The 25352-nt window shown below is 42.8% G+C and overlaps 1 protein-coding gene across 1 annotated transcript in view; it reads left to right on the top strand.

Moving 5' to 3' along the window:
* KCNMA1 (potassium calcium-activated channel subfamily M alpha 1) overlaps nucleotides 1-25352 on the top strand; it is a 507555-nt gene that overhangs the window by 377141 nt on the left and 105062 nt on the right. The gene's annotated exons all lie outside the window — the stretch shown is intronic.

Raw genomic sequence — 25352 nt, 5'->3', positions numbered from 1 at the left:
AGAGTGATGTATTTATTACAATATACGTACCTCTCTATATGAGAAAGTGCTTGCTAAGGAATTAATTGGACATCAAACTTTGGGATTGTAAGTATGTTAAAACTACCTTACAAGAGACAAGTATTTCCCCAGTGGTAATTATTTCCTACAGTCTATGAAGTTCCCTTGCTTTAAAGTTTCTCTTTCAATCGGTACCCACTAAGACACACCCCATTTTTCTATGGGTGTTAGTCAGGCATCTTGGAAGATCCATTGACTTGTTTAAGATGGAGAAGATGGCTCAAGGAGAAAGTTCCATTTCATTAGGGAGCTATGTAGAAGTCTGAACAAGTAAATGTTAAGTCTCTGAGCCTCTACACTTACTCACAGAATAGGACCCCTCTCACCCGCAGATGTGGCAATTTTAGGGCCCATGTTTCTGTATGTGACTCAGAGCAATGTTGCATTCAGTGGCTCCAACAGGGAGCATCACTGGGTCTTTATACATGTTCATGAGACTCTACTGAAAACAGGACCCAACCTGCAGACCAGTTGAATATGGTCCTGGAATTTGGAGAAGTCTCTGCACTCAGAATGCTCATTGCCTTTGCACCAAACAAGTGGGTCATCTGGTTCTGGCTAGTCTTCAGAGTTTGAGGGCACAGAATGCTCAATGTACAAGCAAAACAAATCAATGACATCTTCAGTTCATCATACAACACTGCCCAAATTGATTGTGTGGCCCCCTGCAGAACACCTGGAAGGGTGGCTGGAGGGCATGTGGCACTTTCATGCCTGCAGAGGCACCCCCTGTACCTAGTGATCCTTCAGAATCAGACAGAAAACATGATGTTAATCAACAGACAACCCTAGTGCCAAATTCCTCTGCCTTCCTCAACCACAGTGTGGTGTTGAGGGCAGGATCCACTAATTCTGTACACTTAGAGCTACTGATGTTAACTAGCTTTTTCTTTCCCCTCTTTATAATCTTGGAAAACCACCTGGAAGATCCTTCTTCTCCCTGCAGAAGTTAATAGGAGGAATTTTACATGGTGAAGACATCATTCCTCATTTACAGGACTGGAAAGAATGGTCTCTGATTTTCAGTGTCACACCAAACGAATGTTTCAACCCTATGCCTCGGTAGACTTTTTGTTCGATGGATACTTTTACTTACCACTTTAGCTGCTGCTAGGCAGCTTTGGGGTTCAGCCTTCAAATGAATCCTTCCTTCATTGGATTGATTTTAACCCTGTGATTGCGATCTAAAAAGTATCAGTGAAGTGAAAGGCAGACTCTTTTTCCTTCAACATTAGTCTTCCTTTGAATTTGCTCCATTTGAACTTAAAATACTTTTTCTTCAGCAGTTGGAAAACTCCACCTGAGCCTCTTAGTCCAGCACTGCTTTTCCTGCCCCTTCCAACCCTCCCTGGAAATTAAGATTCTGCAATTGGAAATTGGCTGACAATTTGGTTGCTGATGTGGGAGGCAGATGGTGCTGAGAACAGGATGGAGTCCAACTCCCTCTTCATTCCAGGCTTGGCTCAGAAGGGCTAGCCAGCAGAGAGCCCGAGTTTGACAGCTGATTGTCAGTTTGACGCAAGGACAGAGCAGTAACTGAGCCACATCTACAGCAGCCACTTCTCTACAGGTTTCCTTTCTCATGATCATGACCTTCGAAAATATAGGAAAAGTGCTCTAAGAGTATTTCTGAGCCATCTTGCATTTTTAAACACTTAGGCGTAAACAGATAGCTTTGATGATGTCTATTAGGGAAATACTTGTATTTTATCTCTACAAAGATAGAAGTCATAATGGAAATATTGGATGAATATCCACTTCATTGTGGTGAAGGAAAGCATGTAAAAGCTTTTTCTCAAATTGTAAAACTGCTAAGACAGTTCTGTGGAGAAAGGTGAGACCCAGGGTCTAATTCTTGGCAGCCACATAACCTCTTTGAATCTGTGGCACTGGCCCAAGAACAAGAACCTTGTGATGTGGGCCAAAGAGAAAACTGAGTCCCCAGAGGCTTATGTTTCTGCTTTCCCGGAGTTAAGTTGGCCTATGGGGCCAATCAATTGAGCATAAACTTCCAAAAGCCCTAAGACGGAATGACAAGTAGCTACAGTATTCACACCTACCAGAGACACACTCTTGTCTGTTGCCTATCTCAGGAAGCTACAGCAGGGCTTTGAGGAGACCCAGCCAGCTGGGGCTGGTGTGGGCCCAGTCTGCTGGCCATGGCTAGGGTGTTTGCAAGTTGTTGCTCAAGACCCACTCTGGAACCGGCTCCTAGAATTCTCTCATCCCCACTGCCCCCTAAACATCCACAGTTGAATTGTAAGAACCATTGGATTGGAATGACACTGCACAGATTTCAATTCTTGGAGGCAATCCCTTTCTGCTCCCTTTCAGAGAAAGGCCAGCTAGTTTGGGTGGTGTCGACTAGCTGCTCTTCCACAGAGATCCACTAGATGTCCTCATAGATCCACTTTGTAATCCTGGGGAAAAGTCCCTTTCCTAAGGATTGGGATTTGGGAAGAGAGCTTTGGGTGACTATGTAAAACAGAAACCAGCAAACACCAAAGGTGAGAGGGCACTTTATGTGTCCAGGGAGTAGATTAAGAAACTTCTGTTTTAAATAAATACCAAAACTTTTGAAGTTGCTCTTTGAAACCTAACCTTGGGAGTTTTAAGTGGCATTCTGTATCTGAAATTAACCTTCTAACCTACATCAGCTCTAGAAAAAGGAAACAATCATGGAGAGGTGGAAATGAAACACCAGTGGTTCTGAATATCTGTGATTCACTAAGACAGACCTGGAGGATTAGGAAGCCAGAGAAAGTTGAAGGAGACCGGGGGTAGTGTTTTCCAAATCAGGAGGTCCAAGTCTTAATTTGGATATAATTTTATTTTACAACCTAAGAGTAAAATTGTACACACAGAATGTTCATGTATTCTGAAACAGCTACCACCAAGCAGGGAAATCCTCAAGCATTTTTAGTTAGAGCACTTGTTCAGGCTCATGACTCAGCTAATGGCACAACAGAAGGCTCTTCCTAGTGGGATGCACCCCCTTCAAGCCTGATGAATCACTCCACCAGAAGGGAGGTCACGGGCCTTTCCTTTTAAGAAGGTGGACCCAGAAGTGTATATAGGTGAAGACATCTGAGGGGCGGGGATGTCCATGAAAATGGACTATTCCAGAAGTAGAGTGAGAGCCACCCTCCAGGCCGGTGGTACCTTGGTCTAGACATTGTAATTCACAAAGGTTTGTCAACATGTGGGGCTCAATCATTTTTAACTGTTTCTGTCTTGTCTTTGAGCCTCTCATTGATCATTCTTGCTGGGTTTGTGTGTGTGTGTGTGTGTGTGTGTGTGTGTGTGTGTGGTAGTGTTTATGTGTCTTCTGAGATTTCTATTTTGTATTTGGTGTGAGTGTAAAAGTGATGACTGGGGAGGAATGACGAGTAATAGCATGTTTGCTTTTTTATGCATATGCTGCTTTGGAATGTGACTGCTTATAATTAACATTTAATCTTCTTATAGCAAATGGTTTTTTGCTGCTTCGATTACCAGTTTCAGCCTGTTCCTGCATGCTAACAATATGAAATTTTAGAACAATGCATGGTCTTCAGAACAGCCAGGAATAACAGTTGCAAACAGTTCCTGAGAGTCACTGGGTTGAAGTTCTGTTTCCTCCCAAAGCCCTTATCAAGTACAAGGCTAAAAATCACCCATTAGGATGGGCTTACCTCTGACAGAATCATTTCAAAAGTTATCCTGCCTCATTCTCCCTCCCCTTGTCCTTAAAGACGGGTATACATAGAGGAACTCTCTTTCCCTATAAATGTGTCAGATTCTATTATTGTGTATGACCCAAAATGGCAGTATGGAAATGAAAACCAGGGGCTGTTGCTAATGAGAAGCATAGCGTTTCAGAGTTTGATGGGCTTCTCTTCTGCTACAGCATTTGATTAAATTTTTTTCAAAACAATTTATTTACAGTGAAACAAAAAAATCATCTTTGTTTCCCTCCTCTGTGTAAATCACAAATCAATATTTCCAGTAAAAGAACTAAGCAAAAAACAAGCGAGCCGTCTCCAAGTTGTACAACAGATCTGGATGCATGTAAAATAACTTTATTTTTATGGCTTCGGCTGGAGACTTTTTCCTCTTTCTTGACTTCAGCCACTACTGTCTGGGCATTCATGCCATGCCTTCTAAAGTCTTCCAATTCAAATGCTATAGTGGACCTTTTTTTTTTTTTTTTTTTGGTAAAAGCTCAGCTCAGGAATGATGTGTGCCATGCACCGAAGAGGGCTGAGGCTGCATGGTGATGATCTGAATGACCGGCTAGCGAGGATGCTAAAAGAACATGTCACTAAAAATGGGAGCCAAGTTTACAGGAATGAATCTCTCATTCATCTCCCCCAGTGCCTGTTCTTCACAATCATAACGTTACCCCTGCTTGACAAATACACTGGATGGCAAGCCATAAAGGTCTTAGAACAGGACTTGACCCATTTGAGAGATTTAAACCCTTCTTCCTGGTGACTGTAACATTCAAAGAGGGCAAAACCACAAGCCATATTTTAAAGTAAGAGTGTAACCATTCTCCACAAAGAAAAAGAAAGTAGGGGGGGGCGTGGAACGACTTTTAAAACGGAAGGTGTGGGCGCAGGGAATCACACCTCTCCAGTTCAGCCTTGCTATTTGGCTATGCTGTGTGGAATAAATACAAGTTCTTCTCCAGTCCTGTGAGAGAAGCAGGCTGGGTCATGCTAAGTGATAAGCAAACACGTTTGCCTGTTGTAGCATCAAAATGAGGCACAAAAAAGCTTCCTTGTTCTGAAATATAAATTGGCTTGAGGAATAGGGTGAAGTGTTTTTGAGAACCACTACAATGATGTCCAGCAAGTTTTGTAGGTTAGCACGCAACTTGGATCTGCAGGCAGTCCAGCTCCTACGATATAAGTTTAGAAGAGGTATCAGTGTTACATGCAAATATAAATAAGGTAATTTACGTGAGACCTCATCTCTTACTTCATGTTTTATAATCTCTAATCTATTTCGGCCAACGTTTCATGTGTAAGAAAAAAATTATGATTAATCAATAGCCCGATGGCCTTCTGAATTTTTGGTGGGTAGGGAGAGAAAAGCAGATGCGATTTTCAGACTCTCCCAGCTTTAAGAAGAAAATACACCCATGAGTAGCTAAATGCATTCCAATAGACCAACATCTCATATGCTTTTGGTGATTTCTTATTTGTGAACTGCCTTTAATGTCAAATACGCAGCGTTAGCCTTGAGTAGCTGCATTTCTTATATGGACAGATTTGGATATTTGTTCTGTCAAGAGTAAATTTAAATTCCTGTAGGCATCATGTAAACTCACTCTGGGGAAGTTCAGCAGAGGCATCCTCAGATTCTATATTAACATGTAATCGTTTCACATCTAATTTGATGAAAGCTTGTCCTAGGCTCTGCCTAATGCCCAGAAATGGATGGAAATTAGAAAGCCTACATATTAGATATTTTGCAACTCGCAAAAACCATTTATTGTACCAAATAAGCAATTAATTGATTGGCTGTGTGTATATTTTGACCTCCTGTATTAATTGCGCCAGGGGAAAAATGTCGGTTACATTTTTGCTGTCTCTAACATGCTCTTCTTCTCATCCAAGAACCCGATTGTAATCAGCCATGCCCTTTTCCTTTAGTCACCCGCTTTACCTAGGGGAGAAAAATAATACCCAGCAGCCTTGGGGAACTATACAGGCAATTTATATTTTCGCTGCTTTTTTTGATGTACAACCAAACTGTTACCAGCAGTCACTCTGCATTTTTTTCTGGGTCAAGACTGTTAATGTGAACTAAGACCTGTGTTAAATCCCTCTAGCTCCCTTCTAGCTGCCTTGCTGTGTGTGACCTTGCCATTAACTACCGCTCTTCCTCTCCTCCCATCCAACCACATGGTTATAGCCAAGATGTCCATCTACAAGAGAATGAGACGGGCATGTTGTTTTGATTGCGGACGTTCTGAGCGTGACTGCTCGTGCATGTCAGGCCGTGTGCGTGGTAACATGGACACCCTTGAGAGAACCTTCCCACTTTCTTCTGTCTCTGTTAATGATTGCTCCACCAGTTTCCGTGCCTGTAAGTTTAACCCCGACTCCCGGAGTTCCGTGTCTGTGCTGTCTGTGGTATCATGCCCGTCTTGTGTCGTGCCGTGTGGTTCTGTGAGTCCGTCGGGCTGATGTCTTCTTCCCAGTGTGGCCTTGTGTGTGGTGACTGGTGTGTTGTCCTCGCTGCTGTGTCCCTGTGTCCATGTTGGGGAAGGCCCCCTTGCCATTCTTTTAACTCGTTGTGCTTCTCTTACTGGTGTGTGGAACTGTGATAGTCTAGTCTAGTGATATTCTCCCTCTCTCTCCTTTAAATAAATGGAAATGGAAATTAATGTGACAGCGAATCAAATACCATATTAATACAAAAATGTGTGGAAATGCATATCTTCATATTTGGGTAAAGGCTCTATACCAGATTGGGTTGGAGGGAGGAAGGAGAGGACGCAAGTAGAAAGAAGAGGCCAACTCTACCCTTCAGTTGCTTTTAGTGAGCTTAAATCATTTCCAAAATACAACAGAGCTAGGATGAATATGGATCTCTTTTATTTTTCTTTTACCTTGTCTTCCTAACTTGTAGCTCATTCCTCCAGTGCCAGATTGTGTCCTATGTCCTAGGAAAGAATATTCTAAATCTGTAAGCCTATGTTGACTGGTGAAGCCTAGGGCTCTTCTCAAAAAGATGACTAGTTCAAAGGATCATTATTTTTCCCAAAATAGGAACTTCTGTTGAACTAAGGTCTTCTGTAGCCATTGTGGCTCCAAATAACCCAAACTGTAAGCAATGAAATGCCATGATTTCCCAGAATCCTTTGCACCGGGCTTAGAGGCCAGTCTTCTTTGTTACTCACAAGTTCAGAGATGTTAGTGAACCAGTCAGGGTCTTGCAGCTGGCAGCACTGAGACACACCAGGTGTCTGAGGCCTCCCTCTTCCTTGTTCTTCATGATGGTCTTTGCATGTATTTCACTGACATGGTTCACGGTGATGTCACTGGAAGCTCTAGCTTGTACACTGAGATACGGGTCCCGATCTAAGAGCTGAAGACGTTATATTTCACGTGAGGACTTGGCTGTCTTCCAGTGTGGCTCTAAGTTTATCACATTTTTGGTAGCATGAGAGGTAGATGATAATTCTCTGTCCTGTGCTTCATCCCTTCCTCTGGAAAGCACCTGACACATTTATTGGTAACCATATTGCCACCTGTTCTCTCCCCTTCTCAGTGCCCAGAGCTGGTTGAAATAAACTTTCACCAGCAGGAGTAAATTCATGTTGGCAATGAGGGGGTGAGGGAAAGGGAAGGGCACTTTCCTGTTGAGCATTTATTCCCGTGAAGAACTTACTGATTCACTTGTGCGGTTGTCAAAGGTGATCCCAGCATGGGGTGCTTGTGGGACAGTGATCCATAGAAGTTCCCAGGGCTGAAGGAGCCCTGACTTCACTGAATGCCCTGGTGTGGCATGCCGTGTCAGGTGCTGGTGTTTGAACCTGCTATTCAGGTCTGAGGCAAAATCTGGGCATCAAACTGTTTTAGAAGGCATTTGGGAAAGTTGTATTTAGAAGGAGAGAACCATCCTTTCTCATTCGTGATTCACTGTTCTTCCAGAAGAGTGTCAAGAAACAGGATTCATTTTTTAAAGTGATACCTAATGGAGGTTGTATTGAGAGGGATTTTGGACTGTCCCAACCACATTAGCTTAAAATCCTAGGAAGGAGGTTTCCTTTTATACAAATGCCACAGTGTGAACTTTTACCCCTTTATTCTTGTGAGAGTTCTTGTTAGTTCCCATGACACTGCAAGGTGAACTCGGTCACAGCCACACAAGGAATTGGTCCGCTATGTGTGGCAAGACCCTGGGTTCAAAGACAGGATCCAGTGAGGAAGGAGCATAGGAAAGAACTATGGTGGCACAGTTTCGCCACAACTTTGACTGATGGCAGCGAAAATAACCACAAGCCATGGGGTTACCCGTCTGCCTAAGGCACAACTTTTTCTGTGTTCAGATAACCACTAGGCTCTAAAACCTTGGCTAGAGAGTCAGTGGCGAAAAGGAAGGAGCCATTCAGGCTGTATGTGGTCCTGTCTTGGCACTGGGCTACCCATACTGATCCCAGCAAAACGTGTGTCCCCTGTGTGGGGCCCATGATACCCAGTGTGTGTAATTTCCATTTCATCCAAGAGAAACCATAATTGGAGGGATTTCTCAGCTCTGCAATTTAATCCAAGCATTGATGGAGGCCAGGAGAAGAAAAACTTAGGGCGGGATTGTCCCATCCTCTCAGAGACATCCTGTGTGTGAGATTGCTGTCCCTCCCTCCCTCCTAAATCAGCCCCACCGTGGAAAACATGGAGCTCTGGGCTGTGTGTTGAAGCCATAACTGGTACTGACAGCTCGGGGGTGGGAGGGGTCACCTCCTCTGTTTCATCAGTCTTCCCGCCGTCCTCACACCATCAAACAAAAGCAGATTTCCTCCACCCCTGTGTGAGTCCTCTCACCTTTGACCATTAACAATACGTTGGAAAAATCCACTCCAACTTGAACCCCTGCATGTACCCACATAAACCCTTCTTCTCCAATTAAAAAATGTCTATCCTTATGCAGAACTCTACTGGCAGAGCTCCAATAGCAATCCCTGGGCTCCCCTTGCTGGTGGTGGGGTTGGGTGGTGCCCGCTTGACAGAGCTGGTGGACTCAAAGAGCAGTGGCGAGAGTGGGCTTTTCATTAAATATGAGCAGATGTGAAATGTAGGGGGTTTGACAATTAGAAATGGCAGGAGAAGGGCCCTTGAATCAAAGTGAGGTCAGATGGGCGGATCAGATTACTTCTCTTACATTCTTCAGTTGTTCTGAAAATCATTTTGAATTAGTGTCAGCAGAGCCCTGATGGGTTTTGCCCTTTGTCTTTTATGCTGGGGCTGTATTGTTTCCCAAGACACTCATTAAAGGTCATTATATTATTATGGAGCTTTGCTTTGGTCGCAGTTTCCCAGTTGAGCCAGTGCTCTTTGGAGACTGCCTAATTCATTTCTCTCTTGCCTTTAGTCTCCCTCCTTGGTGTTTTGTTTTTTTTTCTCAGAAGAGGAAAGATTTCCGTTTTCAAGGGACGTTAAATTGAAACACAAAGTCCCATTATGTGTTTTCTGAAGTGGGAAGAAAAGTGGCCAGTTCCCAGAGGAGTAGTAATATATTAAAAGTGTTCAAACAGTTTTAAAAATCCACCTTCTAACAGCAGGGCCCGCTTGCTCCGGCACCTCTTCTTGGGGGTGTGGCCCATCTTTGAGGATCGGTTGCTGCAAAGTCCTGTTCTGCTCCAACTGTTGTTTTCTTTTGAATACAAGAGATGTAAGGTCAGACTGTGCAGACAGAAAGATCTTCAGAGAAGAAGGACTCCTTTACAAAAAAAGTAAAAAAAACAGTGTCAGAAGAGTAAAACAAATAGTGACCAGAAGTATTCATCCAAGACTATGTTTTTGGCAAGACAGAATTGGTCTGTTTGGTAGGCTGGAATCGATGGACATAGCTTCATTTTCTGATCATCCTAGTTTTGTTTCTACTCTGGATGACCCTGGGCAGAAGAACCAGAAAAGGACACCAGCATGATATGGGCCTAGAGTTTTTACAAGTGGCTAGGTCCTAGTACTATCAAATATATATATAAAAAATTATGTCTAGCGACACACACACACACACACACACACACACACACACAGGTAAATATAGATATAAGTTCTAATCAGGGCCATTTCCCCTTCATACAAGTTTGTAAAATAGTGCTTTTTCTCTGTTCAGAATTTATTCTTTTATTTCAGTCTTGCCTCGTATCTGATTGCTAAGTCTAATAGAAAGGGACAATGAAAATTATAATGCAGTGTCAACATGGGACCCTATTGACTCAAACCTCCTGAGACCTGTGTGACACGGTGCCGGCCACAAACCGTCAGCAGCCCTGGCATGAAAAAACTCATCATGTGCTGAAAGAGAAACAGATCTTTAGACTTGCACTTGGAAATAGTTTTTAGCTAAAGTTCACATGCGATCACTCACACCCACCTTTCAATTTACTAATAGTTTAAACCTGCGCAATTATGAACACCCTTTTGCCAACTACTGTAGCTAATTTTAAATGGCACATGACTTTTATTTTGGGAATAAATATAATACAAGGAGGCATTCAACTCCAATGGTTAAATTGAGAGGACAAGTCCAATACCATTAGGTTGAAGGGACACATACCAAAATCAGTTTAGTGTAATCTTGAGTCTTGTCAGATAATAAACAAAAATCAGCTTATTCCGAGTAGCCTTTGGTTTGTACAGGCAGAGAATTAACATTGTCAATAGAACTAAAGTCACTTGAGTGAACTAATGGCATTTTGAAGTACATAAAATCAGATACGAGGGCAAGGGGTGGAAATAGCTCTAGGAAAATGTCTATAACAGGACACGCCCTGCGCGGACAGTCTCCAACGCCTGTTAAGGAGGGATTTGAGTTAATAAGCCGTATTTAAAAATCAACAGCCTATCATTATCTGATTCCTTTTTATGTGTAGTTTTGGGTGACTTCCTCAGGCTCTCCCCTCCTCCCCCGAATTGTATTTGTTTATTTTACTTCTGGGCCCTGAAACCAAAGACTCTTCCCACCATGACCATCAGTGATAAAACGATAGAAACAGAAGAGCTGAAGGAAACTCAGCTAGTCATAGTTTTCCATGCATTCTTTAAGCCCATTCATTCTGGGTCTGCAATTTCTTCTATTTTTCTTGTGCATGCTGGTATGCTCTGTCTCTCTGTCTCTTCCTCCCTCTCCCCCTCTCCTTCTCTATATCCACGACAGTAAATACTGAAGCAGCTTTTGGATTTCACTCTAGCTCTAGCCCGGGTCCACACTCCCTGAATTGGCCATTTGCACTTCACTGCTGGACATGAAAACAGGGAGGCAAATAGGGCCAGACAGCCATTTAATCATTGCAAGAGACTAACATGTGGCTGGGAGGGTGTCTTTGTTGGTAGCAAGCAAGGTTACAAACGCTAATGCCTCTCACTTGATTTTGTGGTAGCTACATTTAGCAATGGGTTGATTGGAAATATGCCTTCCGGGTGCTTCCACACTGGTCAGCTGGTTGATTCAGCATTGTAAGCCACAAAATCATGGGCAAAATTTCCTTTGAAAAGAATCCCCTTCAAATTCCTATCTCTAAAGTTTTCATTCATAATAAATAGATCCTTTCTTTAGTTCGGTGTCTGGTGATGTAGTTGACTTGTACTTCGGGACCTCGTTGTGCTTCTCCCACAAAAGGTGTTGTTGAATTCTTTACGCTAAATATTCTATGAAGAGCCACCTCCTATAGATGAATGAGAGAGGGAATATTAAGGCAAAAGGCAGCCAATTTTTCAAAAGAAATCCCTTGAAACAGAGTTAGGAGACAAGAAGTAGAAAGGTCAGAATGAGGAAAGACAGAAGGGTCCCTCGTGTGTCCCTCTGTCACTTGACACCTCCCTTCCCAGGAGTACGACACTTTAATAAGTGACTCGGCTCTTCAAGGACAAACTAGAAACGGCGTTGGCATGCCACAAGTAGGCTGAGCAGAGGTCCTTCTGCAAGGTGACATGGAAATTATGTTTGCATTTTTACTCAGGACAGTGGCCGCTTGTCACGTTACTCAGCCTGACAGCCCCTACCACCAGGCAGGCAGCAGATTCTCCCTCTTACCTCCGTGGTGCGGGACAGATGTGGCCAGTTAGCTCTCCATCTCCCTCCCTCCTCCACTATCTCAGGCGACAGATGCCAGGGCCAGTCCGCCTTTCACTTGAGTTTTTTTGTCAAGGCTCTGCCTTGAGCCCAAATCCTGACCTTTACTGTATGAAATAAAGTACTGATGAACAAGCAGAGGTTTGAATTAGAGCAGGCTTGGAGCAAATGTCAGGTCCATCTCTGCCTCCTTCCTCCACCTGCATCAGGAGCCCGGATTAGACCCAGTCTGGAGTTTGCAGTGCCTTAGGCTTTATGGGTCTGGGGAGACATAACTTATTAACAAAGAGTTATTAAATTTTTATCAATTTTACAACACAATGTAAATGCCTCCTATGAATCTACATTGTATTCATTATCATTTAAAACGTTAATTAAGTCAAAGTTGCATTTAATTTCTCTCTAAATGGGCCTCTGGGAAGAGGCTTTTAGAAACATCTGTGGGAGCGTGCGGCTTGTGGAGACAGGGAATCCCCCAGCCGGTGTTCAGGATAGCCCCCTGAGTTGATTGCCATTGCGTGCCTGTGGTTAATTTGTTGTGATGCGATTGGGCATCGTCTCAAATTAGTATCAGACCAATAATGGTGTTAAGTCACTGAAGAGAGTCTCATGGGGCGGCAGTGCGAGGCTCCACCCCACGCTGCTGCCTTCAAGTCCCCTCCGGATGGAAGCGAGCCCTAGAGGCACAGTTCCCCTAGTCCCCATCATGCCTGGGATTCCCCCTCCTCCGATGGTGCTCATCGCTTCACTCAGAGGCTTCCTTCATCTGAGCTGGGCGTTTGTCATCCAGCCCAACAGATTCAAGACATTTGCCAACATGCTCCTAGGAAAGATCTTAGCGTTTGGGATTGTTGACTCGGTGTAAGCCTTAGAAGCAATGAGCATAGCAGGAACCATTTTCAGAGGGGAGTGGATGTGGAGATTATACACAGATCAGACTCATCCGTGAGGAGGGTGAGGCTTGCTAAGGTTTGCTGAAAACTTCCTTTCCCTTGTTGAGAAGAGGTTGAAATTTCTGTCTTATCCGAGTAAAGGTCCACTCTCCAGGCAGATCTGTTGTTACATTTATCCTCGTTGTGCAGGCCCCGAGGCTTCTTAAGGTGGCAGTTTTAGGCTAGAGCTTCGCTTAGATTCACATTAAGACGAGGCTTTGTGTAAGGTCAGTTCTTACTGTGTGCAAGGTGCTCTGTCAGGACAGCCAGGGTGTATGTGTGTGTACAAATATACATGTGTATATGGTGTTACTTTAATACATACCATTTTCTGCATTGTAGACACTATGTCCTGTATATATATATATATATATATATATATATATATGTATATATATATATATTAATTTAATCCTTTTCACGAGGTAGTACCTGTTATTTGCAGTTGAGGCAGCTGTAAACTGAGGTGGCTATAAACTGTGCCATTTACAGACGAGGCAACTAAGGCACAGAAAGGTTCAATAACTTGCTTCAGGACCTGCCTGAGTCAATAGGTGGAGCTGGGAATCTAGAGCAAGATGGGTGCCTCCATCCAGGCTGTGGAGCAAGTTGAGTTCCTCAGATACTCCCCAGTTGAACAGCTGCTCACCCGGTTTGGCTGGAGCCTAAGACCGGTTCCCTGGGAGAGGGGCCCTGAAGGGGTTTTGTTCTCACTTTGCAATACCATAGAAAGCATTCAGAGTGTTTGATCTGGAAAAGGACCACAGAGACTTTGTTTTAGGAAGTGTAGCCTCGAAGGCAGCTGTGGAAGGAGGGGCTGGCCTGCTGAGGCACAGTTGAGAGACTCCCCCTGAGGGTGGGGAAGACCAAGGAGGGGAGGCTGTGGTAGGAGGAGACCTAGAGAGCTGCTCTAGGAACCCTGGGAAGGAAGGCTGGAGCTCTAGCCTCCGGGACTGCAGCTGAAGCACATTATCCAAATGCAGATCCAACAAATTAAAAATCTTCTTAAAGAAAGTTTAATTAATGGCTCTGAAGCAGTTGAGTTGCATTCGTTAAGTTTCTTGAGCTTAATTCTCCCCAGCTAACCCAGCAGTCGCGATTCCTATTTGGACTCCTATTTGGAGGGGAATTTACTAAAGCCTTGGCTGGAACTGGAGACCTACCAGGCTCCATCCACTATCCCCCAGTCTTGGGGGAGTGCCATCTCTTTTCCTTCTCGAACCCCTATTTCTTCTTACTCCCTCACCGGCTTCTCCATTTCCAATAAGACTCATGTCTTTTGAGTGTGTGTGATGCAGATAGCTCCCAACTGCTGCCGTGAGCGGTATCGGCCCAGCCTGGGCAGCAGAAACAAAGCAAGTGAGCACCATCAGCAGGGACATGTGACCGGCCCCGAAGGTCTTGGCTCAAGCTCCAAGTGGTAGCTTCAGCTAGAGCTCATGAAAATTATTTTTCATGGCAGTGAGACTCTTCTCTCCGGGTCTTTCTCAGAGAGACAGCATGTCTCCTTACATCCATGGAGGAAAAAATAATAATAAAGTACTTCACATCCCATTCACTGAAAATTCACCAGAGTTTTCAACCACTTATCCCACTCCAGTGGAAATATGGAACACACTTCCTGTGAAGTACTGCCACACGAAATCTGAGGAAGTCCTGTGGCATCTCTTAGTACCATGACACAATCTTCTTCCCTGTTCACAAGACCTTTTTGTTCATCGTGGCTGTATATCCGCCGTCCCTGGCTGTAGGATTTGTGCATGCCATTGACCCCAAAGGGTCATGAAAACAACCCAGAAAAGCACTAGAGTCCTGGGTTCCATGACAGTGCTGGGGCATGCGTGCTGAGAATGCAACTTTGGAGGTGGATGAGGCAGAACGTACCCATGCAACTGGCTGTGTGTTTTTCCTCTCTCAGGGGCTTTCTTCCAAACCAATGTATTGAATTACCTAGATAATCAGGGAATCCTTCACCCCCACATTTACTTACAAGGGTTCTGCTTCCCCAGCCAACTATTTTCCCAAGAGGAATCTATGTGCAGAAACAAGGCCAGCATTGTCAGAACCTCACATTTAAAATCTCAGAGAACATTAAACAAAAAACATTTTTTTTTTAAATGGCTAGACGGTGCCTGGTTTGGAGGGAGATTCTAGACATGTGCATAGACTCTTGGTCTGAGGAGACATACTTCTGGAGTCCAGCTCAGACAAAGTAGGTGAAGGATCTGGACACTCAGAGACCTTTCTTCTCTGACCATCTCACTTCGTCATCTACAGAAAAAGCTATCCTCCTGCAAACAAGGGAAATCACAATCAAGAAGCCCCTCTCACCTCTTCTGCTAAACCTGAAGGCCCCCCCATTCTATCCCTTTCAATAGAGCAATGTGAATACTAGCAAATATCCCAGAGAGTATTCCAAAGATTCCTAGAGAAAACTCTGCAAACTCCAAGTGGAAGCTTCTGAAGCAGATCTGTATTCGGGATGGCCGGGTGCACTGAGAGACTGAGCAAAGTGAGAAAGACTGCTGCCCGGAGCTGGAGCCACTCAAGATGCACCAACAGTGTGTCAAGGGGCATCTGCAGACCACAGGCTGTGGGCCATCTCCTGGGAGTGGAGCTGACTGCTTGCATTAAAGTGATCTCCACTTTGGCCAATGGCATCTCTCTGGACTGGGGCCTATTGGATTGCACTCAGTCAAGAAAGGACATGGGGGCTGCCTTCCTTCCCTCCAAGGTCAGAAATGCAGCATGCTGGCACCCTTGGCTGGGCTTCAGGTGTTGGCAAGAATACCTGAGTAGGAAATGGCTTGAAGGATTCCAGTTCTGTAAATATTTGATGAGTAAAAGAATGAATAAATGAAGGGATTCTCGACCATTAGTTAAAGGAATAGATGGTATGCCAGAAGCAGGATCGCATAGATCCATGAAGTTCCCTAAACATTTCTAAACAACTTATAGCACTAGATAGAGATAGATAGATAGATAGATAGATAGCTATAGATCATCCCTTGTCTTACTGAAACTGCCTTAAGACTTTTCCATTTCTACCATGGATATGGACAGTGTGTTCTTGGAAGATGGAAGTGATGTTGGGGAGCAAATTCGTGTGTATACACACACACACACACACAAACACACACACATATATATATATATATGATGCAAAAAGATTAAAAGGAGGAAATGTAGCAAGAAAATCAAGGCAATAACTTATGGCTCTGGAACATTATCAACTAGTAGTTACAATCCCATATTCTTTGTGAAGATTAAATATTGGGAAAGAAGATCTAGAAACAATGAAATCAGATCCAGATGAAAACTGATTTGGACAGAATTAAATCACAATAGGCAAAAATCCACCAAAGAGTCAAATGAGGAGAGAGAGACCACCATACAAAGGATATGTAGAGCATTTGTCCTCGAAAATTGAGGACTTGTGACATTTGCATTGAGTGAGCCTGATCATTTTCCTATGAATCAGGTGGCACAAAAATACTGATGCATTGGGTAGGGCCAACATGAGGAGAGGGACCCCTTTGCACATGGCTGCATCAGTCCGCCCCAGTGTGGAGAAACATTTAAGTCCACTCATGACTGTTAGAATCATGGACTCTGACTTAAGGTAGGCAGATCAAATCCAACAGCACCCAATGGCAATTCTTCTCATGTCAAGGTATCATAAGCCTGAGTATGTCTCATGGCTATTTCCTCTTAAATGTCATTATTCTCTTTATTCTGCTGGAGACAAGGAGGGGCAGAGAGCTTTCCAGATTGCTTGCAGAACTCTCAGCCTGCACCAAGCATTCTCTTACCTTTGAGTGGCTTTGAATTGCTCCCTGCATTTTGTCAAGGTCAATCTGGCCATTTCTTCAGTGCAGATGAGTAAATTTCCACATAGGTAACATATCCAACCGAGAGAACACATCCAGCAGTGATGCTTCAAAGCCAAAGCCCTAAACAGGTGTTACTGAAAAACAAGGTATGATGACCCGCCGAGTAGAGAGACCCTGTGAAAATTACAGAAGGAAACTTGCTAAGAAGGCAGAGGGTAGAGGAAAAGGCTAAGGTCGTGTGGCCTGGAAGTCTGGGGACATGGATATGAAATGTGCAAGTGGCGAGTTGCTGGAAGAGCCATTGCCTCACAGGTCTTGTCAGTGAAGATGATGATGGGTATTTGAGTGGCAGACGTCTCTTGTATTTTCTCAGCTATCTACTAGGGGATTCCCAAACCATTCATCTCACTGTGCAGTGAGCTAAGTGATTCTCCTTGGCAATTAAAGCCTAAAATTCTGGGGAACCTCAGAGCAGGGAAAGGGAAGGAAGCAGTGGGATTTGTGTGTTTTCTGCAGACTTTGGAAATCAGTCCTGGAGCAGTCGTGTTTTGATATGTTCACCAAATGGATGCTCAGTGCATGCCAATTTCTATAATAAGAGTAATGGCTCACACATGTATGAATCTTTACTCTTCTCATTTCATCTAAGTGAACACAGAATAGACGTCCTCCCTTACTACCGTGGGACTTTGGGCAAGTATCAGATCTTCTCTAGCCCTTTGTTTCCGCATCTGTAAAGTGGAGATAATAATAGGACCTGTCTCACAGAGCACCCGTGTCGGTGGCCTCATCAGTAATGAGTCTTAGGACTTTTCCATTTCTACCATGGACAAGGACAGTATGTTGCTGGAGGATGGAAGAGATGTTGGAGAGCAAACAAGAGGGGAACAGAGGGTGGGGAGAGATGGCATTTCTGTCCTTTCAAATTCTATCAGAATTTCCTGATGATGGTCTTGATCTCAACCCATCTTTGATGTCTGGTCATGTTGATACTTCCCATCATCACCTTTTCTAAACTGCTTTATAAGTAGTCGAGTTCTGCTTCTTGCTGATTTTCCAATTAGTGATATTAGTGTGAGGATCTGGGCCAAAAGGGGCCCAAGTCCTTTACCCAAGCCCTGCCTTCCTCCCTTCCTCCAGAATGTTACCGGCAGGGTAGTTTTGCTTGAGATCAAATCAGGACAACTTAGGAACTGTCATTTTTCATTTGCCGGAGCCCTTTGATCCCATTTGGAGTTTGTTTGTTTCAAGTGGAAAAATGCGATCGTTCTTGCATACATCTATCCCATAGAGTACTTTTCTTCTTTTTATTTTTTTTTTCTGTTAGAGATCAAATCAGAGCTGTCAGTTGTGTGGTCATTAGTTACCACCACCAGATATCACAGCCTACACCTTACTTCTGTTCTTACAAAATCACCAGCCTTCTCGGCTGTATAACGATCACGGGGAAGCTATACACAAGACGCCTTTCGTGGGCGCTTGGGTGTTAATTTATTTCACCGTTTCCTTTGCAGATATAATCAGAGTCACCTATCACATCCTTGTTTCTTCCTTTTATTGTGTTCCTTTACTATCACAGTTGTGTGATCTTTTTCTGAAAAATGACAGGTAGTGTTTCTCTGCTCACAGTATCGGTGACTTATATTCTCCATGACTTCTCTATTGCCATTTTTAAAAATATAACATTTTATAGATGTAATCTTAGTTCTTTATAACTCAGCTTTTGTTACATGAGAAAATTTCCTAAATGACACCTTGCTTTAGGTACATTTTTTTAAAGAAAGGGAAAAATATTCACAGCAAAAAGATTTTCCTCTAAATTGTAAACGAAGGAAAAGCTCTCAGTAAGATTATAACGCATTTTTCCTGATTTCTTAGCACGTCGAAATGCATGAACATTACTTTTATGTAAGTGATCAAGTTGTGTTGTTTAATAACACGTTGTTAGAGGAAAAAGAGCTATCCCTTTTGATTTATTTGGATATTTACTGGGTGACTTACAGTGCTTTACATATTAGAATTGGTTTGTCAACAATTAACATTCTAGGTTTTTATATAACCCACACTTCAGGTAATAGAGGATTATTAAACCGCAACCAGTATGTTAGAAATCTGCCGACTGGTAATAAAATTCTTATGTATAACAGCAGCTGAGAAATACTGCTGTGTATTTATGCATAGATTGCAAGATAGATGATGGCCGGCAAACCACAGAGGGGCTTGAAATGCAGATAGACCAGCAGGTGGCGCTGCTTTTCTAGAAATGAAGCCCTCTACCTGGATGTAGTCTAGGTACTCCCCTCCCACTCCTTCACACCCTTTCTGCGTTTTCTTTTCCAAATATTCCTTTATTTCTCCAAAATGAATTTCTTAAACTGAGTTTGTGTGTTTGTTTGTTGAGGAGATATACCTCCACTAAGACAACCACCTCTCAATTGCTAAGATGTCTTTAAATCCACCTTGCTTGATTTAATGCTCATTTGGAACAAATCCTAGTTAAATAAATGTTATTATATTTCTAAAAGATATAATGCCAGATTCTTACCCCTAAGACTGGATTGCCTCCACCATCTGATTATTGTTATGTGACAAGTCCTCGTTTTTATTTAATACTTATCTATACAAATTTATTCCCAGACTTCATTCCACACCAGAATACGGTGGGTCATTTTTACTAAGGTGGCTTAGGTACTGGATTAATGTGCTATATAAAAATAATTTTATCATGATGCCCTTTCATCAAGAATTAATTAGAATCCAAGTTAACCAGAGAATGTTGCTTTTTCACTGGGTCAAAACTAAATTTCTGACAAATAGCATCGGGAGATTTTCGGGTTATCTTTTTAAAACAAAGTTATCCACACAAAGGCTGATCAGCTCATTAATTTGGGCATCAATGAAGTAAAACAAACATATAAACAAAGCTATTTTGGGGGTGTTCTTTTGTCCATACATAGCCTATTTTCATTTTCTTAAAGACAAAACTATTGGGTTTTTTCCCCTTTTTTCTTTTTTAAGCCTACACTATTTCTTTTATATGGGGTGTGCTTGGGTGTAAATATGGACCTACAGATTTATTGGGTTACGGAAGGGGAGAATTAAAATACATCCTAGGGTGACTCATTTGTTTGTTCGTCTTATTCAGTATTAAGTGCCACCTATCAGACTATAAAGAACTTTGAATGCAAGTAATTAACTTGTTTTCTAATTTAAAATTTCAAAATGATTAATCTTGGAAAGCCAATAAGAATTTCTCCCTCTCCTTTTTTTGTTAAGTAATTTCTATCCTGAATGTGGGGCTGATCTCATGACCCCAAGATCAAGAGTCTACCGAGTGAGCTAGTCAGGCACCGCAAGAATTTTCTTTTTTGAGTTTGTAAATTTCTTTTGGCCTAAAGGGTGCAGGTCAAGGACAGATAACATCATGTACATTCTTCTTTTACGCACTTCTATACTTTTGACGGAGAAAATGCTAAAGTGTTATTAAGTGAAACCAAGGAGTCGCGGGGGAGGAACCTTTCTTTCTCAATGAATCCACTTGAAATCTCTAGTTTTGTTGAAAATGTTTTTCAAAGTGTTGACTACAATCAGTTTTCTTGTTGAAGTCAAACCCTAATGATTTTCCTTCCCATCTTTGTGGATGGGACGGGATCGTCTCAAATAGTTGAAGACAGGAAGTTCTGTCCCAGAGTCAAGGTTGGAGTTACCTGGCCAGGCTCTCAGGGAGCAGCCTTGTGAGTTTCACAGGACCCCTTTCCAAGGTCATAAATAACTTTATTGTCCTGCCAGATACACTCTCCAGAATAAAAAATGAGACCTCCCAGGGGACTGGATGACTGCCAGGGGCCTCCTTCTCCTGTTTAGTTTTATGCACACACGTGTGTATCTTATCTTTGGACCCTTATAATTGTGAAGTGGGCAGAAAGTAGGCTGAGTGAGGGGGTTTTGATAGACTCTGCCTAGATGTAAAGCACACACTGCCCTCTTTGAATTTAAGTACATAAAATGAAGGAAAAGTAACTTTCAGAGGATTCAGATTAGTATCTAATATTCACAGTTCTGTCATTTAGAATTTAAAGCTGTACACTGTCTTGTACTCTACACTCCCGACTATGCCCTCGAATAGCTTTAGCTAAACAGATTTTCTTCCCTAGCTTAGTACCTTCCCATCTCCTTGCCTTTGTTCAAGCTGTCCCCTCCACGTAGCATGCCTTTCCCACCCGGGCTTGTGCCACCTACTTTCTTCAGCATCGTGGCTTCGGGGACCTCAGTGTTCCAGGGCCCATGTTTGGTTCTGAGGATATGCAGCTCAATGAGGTTAACATCTCTGTCCATCCGACCCTTGTTTCAAGTCTGACTTTTTATTCCTGACCACCCTACACTTTCTAGCATTTACGGTATGAGGCATTTCTTTAACCCTCATCTGACCTTGTCATGCAGCATCTTTCTAGAGTTGTTTCATGTAATATATGCAAATTATTTCATGTATATTTCATGCCATAAATGTGTATATATGTATATATTTGTATGTATGTATGTATATATATATATAATATATATATATATATATAGCAACTGTATCATCTCTCCAGCTAGACTTGTGGTTCTCTCCTCATCTTCAAAACAAGAAAAAAAAATATGCAGCCCCCACCCTTTTGATTTTTGTTGCAAAGGGTCTAAGGTGGGACTCAGACATTGGTGCTCCATAAAGTTTTCCGGTTTATTTTATTGAAAGGCTGGGTTGAGAGCCACTGAGTTAGACCACACTTTACTCGGACCAGGAGTTCTGTTTTCCTATTCTGTAGTGCTTTAGGGTTGAGTCTGGGAGGAAGTGCTGGCTATTATTTGGGGCTGGAGAGTTATGAGGCCTTCTCTCCATGGCTAGAGCCTGTGGTATCTGTCAAGTGATAGAAGAGAGCATGAATCCCAGAACTATTACAGATTCGGGCCGAAGAGGCCTTTGTGCTTAGGGAATGCCAATCCTCCAGGAGGAGAAGTGTCTTTCCAAGGCCACACCTTTGATTGAAGCCCAGATGAACTTGGCTTCCTCTTTGTGCTTCTTTCCTCTGCAGGACCCATTTATTAGGAACCTTACCAGGAGCCCAGCACTATGAGACATTCAGAGATTCGTAAACTCGACAGTAAAGAAGCTCATATGTCTAGTTGGGTAATAGGATATTTGAAATGGAAAACAAGTTATAATGCAAAAAAATAATAATAAGGAGATGTCAGAAGGGTGTGAGCTGAGAAATGCCAAGGGATTTGTAAAGAAAGAAGGGGTTCTATCTTGCCTCGGAAGTCTTCCTGGAGGAGGCAGGCTAACCAGTTTCTTGATGGGTAGATAGATAGGTAGATGGAAGGAAGACCTGTGGGAAGGAATAGTGAAAGAGTCACTGCCCCCTACCCCCTCATTCTCCTGACCTGCACCGTTGCCCACATGCATGCCTCCATCCCGTGACCTCCCACCTGAAATTCAAGGGAGAGAGTCCCTCACAATCAGCAAGAATTTCCTGTAATTTAGAGGGAACAGTGGGGTTTTTCCACGTTCCCATCTGATTTTCATTTGTTATTGCTCTAGTGTTCCCAGCCTTCTCCAGTTGTGGTCCATTTAAACATTTTCTGGCTTTCTTTTTGTTTTTATGACACTTGGCATAGACTAATTATTTTGACCTGAGCCGTTCCTTGGGGCTGTACGAAATACAGGACAAAGGTGGCCGTCAAACAAAAGCCAAAGATGGGGAGGGTATTGGATCTCCCCCTGTGGTAGTGCGCAGTCACCAGATCAGTACTTGGGTCAGAGGAGGGAGCATGAAGCCATCTGGGCAGAACAAAGTCAAAGGAGAGCAGATTGGCATTGCAGAAAAGCACCCAATGGCCAAGAGGGCTCTAAGTACTTTAATTACGCAAAGCCATGCTAATAATGATGGGTAACATTTAACCAGAGCTTGCCAGGAATTCTTCTAAGCACTTCTTAGATTTTCAGTCCATTCTCACAGCAACGCTGTGAGAATGGTACTCGGAGGATTCCCTTTTACAGATGAGAACATTGAAGTTAGGTAATTCAGCCCCAGTAGTGTGTCTGCAAGACCTCTGTGTTAGCTCTTTGTCTTCTTGAAGCCCGATATCAGCTGACATATAGATAGGGATGTCCCGTACCTTGCAATCCTTCTCACAGGGATGGTGCCCCTGAGTGTCATTGAAACCAGGGCCAGACATGTCAACGAGGGGTGCCTGCCATGTGGTTTGGGTACAGTAGGCAGCACCGGGGTGTTTGACCTACTGGTGAGCTCATGCCCCACAAGATACTCACCCTTCTGGAGTGAGAGTCCAGTCTTCTGCAAGATTTTCAAACAGACGTTAGAAACACATATTTTTATGGACAATCTTCAGATTAAAGATTGCTCTACGCATAAAGCCCTGTGGAGCAGCAGGGTGGTGCCAGGCAGAGCACATCCGGACAGTATTTTGTCCTCAGGCTGTTAGCATGTGGCCCTGATTACCTCTTTTTTAACTCTACAGCATCTCCAAATCCTGGTGTCCACCTCTGTCCAGCAGAGATAATAGCTGATCTTGTGACATTGTGGTGTTGAGTAACTTGTCCGAGATCAGAGCTGTAATGAGGGTCACAGGCGGAACTTAGGCAGGTAGCTGGACTCTAGGAACTTGTAACCTCATGCTACTTTGGTGAGCAGAATTCTGACAGCAATTGATCTGGATTAGAAGTCAGCAGACCTGGGCCCTGGTTCTGAGTCTGCATATTACTGTAGTCTGGAGCCCAAAGACAGTGAGACCAGACTATCTCTAAACCCCTTCCAACCCCACTCCTGCATTGTACACCTTGTTTTCTGTGTGGACTGTAAAGGGGCCCGCCATGCACTAGCATTTTAAAATGTTGCACAGGATATGTCTGAGGATAAATTATAGTAGAATGCAGATAATGATTTTATGGTTCAAGAGCATCTTTAGAAGGTGACTATGCCCTTAAGAAATATACTAAATGCTGTGTTTAGTGTAAAATCACAATCCAGACTGGTCCTTACCTCCCAAGGTTAAAAACATACAGTATTTCTAAAGTGTTCTGGCAGAACATTCTTCATCGGGCCATGGAGGATACCTAGCTTGCACTAAAAACCCATGCATTTTACCTTTATCAGAGTTTCAGAGAAAGTATCGGTGCAACCATCTGGAACACATATTAGAATTCTAGGTGGCTGTTGTCACAACTGCCTCAATGGAAGATACGGTGTTTATGGGTGAACTGGTAATAATAGTGATATTAATAATAATGACGGTCCTAATCTGCATAACATCTTACGGTTTAGAAAACAGTTTCACATACCCACAATTAGACGCTAGGCTGATCTTCAAACAGGATTATGGGACAAACATTAATCCTCAAAACATAAATAGTAAAATGAAAATATGACGGACGTTTTCTGCCAGTCATATTTGCTTGAAGCCGTTTAGGGGAAAGAAACACAAAAAGAGAAGGAAGGTAACATCTGAGTCAAAACATATAAGCAAATAAAAACTTACCCCAAAGTGGAAATGTAAATCAACATTGTGTTAAGCAGGAGAATTTGATGTGAAGTGTGAAATTAAGTCCATGAGAGACCTGACCCTTTCTCTCTGTTCTGTTTCTCACCCCAGGCAGGTGGCAAATCTCAGATTCCTGAGGCAGCATGATCTTTTCTCCACTCCTCTGGATATCTGACAATTTGTAAATCCACAAGGAAACCTTTCTGGCAAGGGTCTTCCTTAACAATCTCATGCAAACAGCATGAAGTGATCAAAAGAATAACTCTTATTTTGTATTTGCCTGGCCCACTTTTGAACAAGGGGGTGTATAGACACACATGTGCAGATACTGACTAAGATAACGTCTTTGTAATGACAGGCAGGGTGACGGACTCAGCAGGGTCTTGAGAACACTCTCGAGAAACGGGCAGGGCAGGGCCAGGGTTGGAGGAAAGACAGTGAGGTACTTGCCCTGGGCACCAAATTTAAGATGGCACCAGAAATCTCAGTAATCAAGATTAGTGATGGCTTTGTGCAATCTTTTTTCTTAGAACTCAAAGTGCAAAAAATCCATGATGAATCAAATGTCAGAATTTTAAATAAAGATGGGATAAATCACAATTTTAATGCTGGCATTTTCATACTGAATAAGCACAACAAAAAACTGGCAGCACTTTCCATGTGCCAGGAACAGTGTTCAGTACCTTATAGTCATTTTTTCTCAGTACATTTCAGTGAGGCCTGATTTATCCTATGGTAAACCCGAATCTATTTGATAATAAACCGTATTAGAGAAAGAGTTCCTTTACAGGCTCCATAAATTCCATTACAGTCCATTTTGTCTTTGTTAAACATATGAGTTGAAAATTACAATCCCTTTATTCACTATGATCATTTTAGACATACAGCTCAAAAAGATCAGCATTAACTTAAAAAAATATATTAGCATGCTCGTGTCTATGAAGCACCATTGTTTTCTGGGGTCTAGCTGATGATTTTATTAAGTATCCTGAAAGGAGGGGAAAAATCAGAGATAATTATAAATTTATAAATACATAATTCATCAGTATAAAGTGATTTTAATGGGATGGATACAGAATTGTCTATTTCCCCATGAAAATAACAGAGATGTTCTGATTAAGCCCGTAATCTACTGTCTGTGAAATTCCAACCAAACTGATGGGGCACATTTTCTTCTCTGAAACTACCTTTGATA

The sequence above is a fragment of the Suricata suricatta genome, chromosome 2 (genome assembly GCF_006229205.1).
Source record: "Suricata suricatta isolate VVHF042 chromosome 2, meerkat_22Aug2017_6uvM2_HiC, whole genome shotgun sequence".
Taxonomy (NCBI): Eukaryota; Metazoa; Chordata; class Mammalia; order Carnivora; family Herpestidae; genus Suricata; species Suricata suricatta.
This window is presented reverse-complemented; position numbering and strand designations above follow the sequence as displayed.